A 4554-nucleotide genomic window follows, 5' to 3' on the forward strand; every position below is an offset into this window, starting at 1 on the left:
TATTTGCTGAAGGGGTAACCCGGAGAGGGGTTGCTAGGAAATTCCTTTCTGAGATGGTGGCTTTGGTAATGACACCTGAAGGAGGACTTCAGGAAAAAGCATTCCAGACAAGACATGCTTCCAGAAGCCACAACAGACTTGCCATTTTTGAGGACTCGAAAGCAGCCTTATGGCTAGAACACAGTGAAGGAGGGAGAGAGAGAGAGATGAAATGGGTTGGCCGCTGTAGCAGCTGCATTTTATTAAACCCACAAATTAGGGTGGAACCATTATTCCAGGATAACTGTGAAACAAATAACACTGGGATTGTAAAGAAGAGATTCTGTTCTGCATGGCATGGTGTTAGGTGCTTAAAGGACATAAAGATGAATAAAACACAGTTCCTGCCTCTCAGGACGCCCAGCTAGAGAGAAAGAGACCAGCATCAGAAATGTACATGTATAAAGTGCAACAGTTGTGCAGAAGAAAAACATTCCAATCAGGCAGCAAACGATTAAAGAAGACATTATTTTCACGAAGAAATTTAAGATGGATTGCGAGGCATCCAATGTGAAACAAAAGAGTTCAACTTCAGGCCGGTGTGACTAAGGATCATTTCATGTACAAGAGTATCAGCCAAACCAGAATTTAGGTCATGGGGTTATGGAGCCAGAAGGGACATTAGTTATCACTGAGTCCAAACCCTTCATTTTTCTAAAGAGGAAATAAGAGAGGTTAAATGACTAGCTCAAGGTCACTAAACTGACACCTGCCCAGGAATCTTTCTAGAACATATCTTGCTTCTTTTTTGTATATAATAATAACATGGTCATAAGCATCAGCTTTAACCAATGCTCCACACATTCTGAAACACAACTTAAAAGTATGGTTCAACTGATTTCATTTGTTTATTCATTCAATAAATATTGATTGAAAATATGCCTATCATATGTCATGGAATATCTATCATATGCTATTGAACATTTTGTGCTAATCACTGCACTCCTGCACAGCGAATCAAAAAACCAAGTTAAAAACAAACAGTTGTGGGACTTCCCTGGTGGTGCAGTGGTTAAGAATCAGCTTGCCAATGCAGGGAACACGGGTTTGAGTCCTGGTCCAGGAAGATCTCACATGCCATGGAGCAACTAAGCCCAAGCACCACAACTGCTGAGCCTGCGTGCCACAACTACTGAAGTTCGCGAGCCTAGAGCCCATGCTCTGCAACAAGAGAAGCCACCACGATGAGAAGCCCATGCACCTCAATGAAGAGTAGCCCCCGCTTGCTGCAACTAGAGAAAGCCCACGCGCAGGAACTGAAGACCCGACACAGCCAAAAATAAATAAATAAATAATAAAATTTTTTTTAAAAAAAAGAAACAGTTTTTATTTCCCTTTAGCTGAAGGTAATGGAAAGTTAGAAGTCATTATAAGTAGAACCATAATTTTCCCAATGCATGACAGTAATTCTGGGCTTCCTGTCTATAAATAGGTTGGTCCACTCTAAGTGTACCCCACTGTACTTCTTTAAATCACAATTACTACGTAACCGTCCACAGACAGCTGAAGTTGAAATTGCATGATCAAGACGAGCAAACTTCATACTAGGGCATCTAAAGATATGTCTGTGGGATGATGAATAGCCTCTACGGAGTGTAAATGCTCAGCTGCTCAGAATTCTTAGCAGGTCTCTGAATTCTGTCTAAAAATATTGGCAGCAACATCTGCCCCTATTGTCGGCACATGCTGAGAAGCCTTTAATATTCACCCAGAACAGGTAGGCTCTTGGCTTTCAGGGGGTTGAATAAAGAGCCTCTCCCCAGCAATCTGTGTAGACTGCATTTAAACTTCCTTAGAGATACTGAAAACTGCTGGAAATTTAAATTCTAGTATCAGGAATATTGGTATTTGTTAAAGAAATCATTCATTGGAAGCCAAGAGATAGGTTCTAACACATTCTCTACTATGAACAAGTCCATGACTTTGAATGTCCTCCTCTCCATCCAGTGTGCTCTTCCCTATGCTCTAGGGGCCACCTATGGACCATAGATGGATGGTCTTCTGATCCCTCCTGTATTTTCTAACCCCAATGCCTTTGCTCATGCTGTTTCTTCTGTCTGGAATCTCATTCCCTTATTTCTGTGCCTAAAACAAAACTAACTGAAGAAAACCCTGCTCTTCTTTTAAGGCCTAGCTTGAAATTTACTTCCAACTTTCAACAGGAGGAAAGGATCCCATCTTCCCCAGTAGTCTATAATTTTATTATGTACAGGGTCTTACTATGTGCTGCTTTATACTCATTTATCCAACTTAATTCTCACAACTACTTTCCCCCATTTGTAAAGGAGGGAAATGAGAGCCATGGCAGTCAAGTCACTAGCAGGTAGTAGAGCTGAGATTCAAGCCTTGAACATTTGGCTTAACTACTTTATTTTCTAGGTATCTGGCCTCTACCAGCCAAATGTATGGGAACTAGTTTGGTAGATCTCTACTTACACTATGGAATGTGAATCTCTGAATGGAAGACCAAGATCAAGAGGACCAAGGACTTGAGGAAAAAGATCAGCTCATCCATAAACCTGACTTGATGTTCTGCCATGTTGGTGGTAAGCCTGAGATCTGTTAGAATAAACTAGTGATTCATTGGGCAGGTTTGAATCTGGAAAGCACTATTTGTTATGGGCCCAGAAATTTTGATACTTCTGTTCCTTAGTTTTTCTATCTCCTATCCATTTAAGACACATGTATGAGGTATCATTTTGCAACAGGTCTGTGAACGATTCTCTCCCATTTTTCTAGAATTATTCATTTATTCATTTAACCAGTTATGTTTAGTGAGCATCTATTGTGTTCAAGGTACTATAGAGGATTCATAGAGGTATAAGGTAAAATCCATGCTTGCAAAACCACATATAAGTGAGATGAGACATATATGCATATAACTAAAATGGAATTTTGTATAACTATTCCATTTTAAGGGAAATACTATTGACATTTCATTAGACATTTGGTAAGTCAGTCTTCAGTGGTTACTTCTGCACCAATGGTTAAAAAGCGCTAGCTAAAAACTACACCTTTGTTTTTTAAAAAGGAATTTAGAGGTAAAGAACTGTCATTTCATGACAATTCACACTTTTAAGCCATCATCAGTTTGCAATATATTTTCACTCTTATGGCTAAGAGAAAACAAGTTGAAACTGGAGGGAAGGGAAGAGTACAGACAAAGCACAGACGGGAAGCTAACATATATGAAACCCAAAGCAAACATAAAACACAAGGATAGTTCTGAATAGTATCTCAAAAACTCATTTTCACTTTTGTTGCAAATGACATATTTTAAGTCAGAATAGTTATAGTCAGTATACCATCCAAAACATTGTCCCAAAGAGTCACATTATAAGTACATAATGTTTGCTCCTACCATATCCATGCAGAATTGCAACTTACCTAGCATTGCGGTCATCAGTGTCTCACCCATCTGGGAGATTTTTCTGTTCCTATAGCTCTCACCTTCCTTCCTCTAGGCAAATTAGCAGAGTACCATCAAAATGCATTCTTAATTCATAAGCAGTAATACTTGGAGCTGGCAAGTCGCCTAGCTGTGTACAATGCTGGCATCCATTCCTTACCCAACACACACCAGCAATGTTCCAGAGCCAGATCCCCTGTTAAGTCCTTCACCACACTGTTTATGTCTCCTGTGAGGCCTCCAGAAGAAACCATATTTTACTCACTATTAAATTCCTTGCACCTCACACAAAGCTTCCAGAATGGGTGGTCGGTGCACTGGTGTTGAATCCAACTGAATAAAAAATTGTAGTTCCTTTTGTTTATGATGTGGATGGAAACCTGCTTGATAACGTTACTCAAGTTTAGGAGAACATTCTTGGATTTTAAGGAACCTAGGTAATGAGACAAACTGTATGTGGAAAGGTTGGGAGAGTTTTGCCTTGAGTTTCCAAATCCATGGGAAATCTTTAGTCAAGCTATTCTGCTTTGCATTTGTGCTGTGGATTCTACCCAACACAAACATTTACATCAAGTTGACACTTGGATAAAAAGCAAGCAAGAGTGACTATATATATATATACACACATACATACAGTGGAAACTGGAGCATTTGACCTTTGAACACACTCCTTCCATTGTCTTATGATTTAAATGCTGCTCCAAGCTAACCTGTTTTGTCAAGCACCTGATAACTGCGGGAAGATATGGCAGTTGCATAGAGTGGAGAAAGGGTGACGCCCTGCTGTTCTTTTTTGTACTCGCTTCATCAGCCGGAGGAGCAAGCTTTCCCCTGTGGCTCCCTTCAGCTTGATCATCATTTTTCAGCGGTGAAAGGTCCATCAACTGACAACATGCTCTCCCATGGAAGAAATAGGACCTGCCACTTTAAATTTCTAGCAGGCAACTGGCATTTTATTATTTACGTATTTCATGTCATTATGTTGGATAATATAACAAATGATGCAATCAGATCCACGGGAAATTTAAAGTGGTGTACACCTGTTCTCACCTGGGAGAGGAGCAGTAGCTCAAACACAACTTCCCCAGCTGAAAGCCAGCAGCACG

The sequence above is a fragment of the Mesoplodon densirostris genome, chromosome 5 (genome assembly GCF_025265405.1).
Source record: "Mesoplodon densirostris isolate mMesDen1 chromosome 5, mMesDen1 primary haplotype, whole genome shotgun sequence".
Classification (NCBI taxonomy): Eukaryota; Metazoa; Chordata; class Mammalia; order Artiodactyla; family Ziphiidae; genus Mesoplodon; species Mesoplodon densirostris.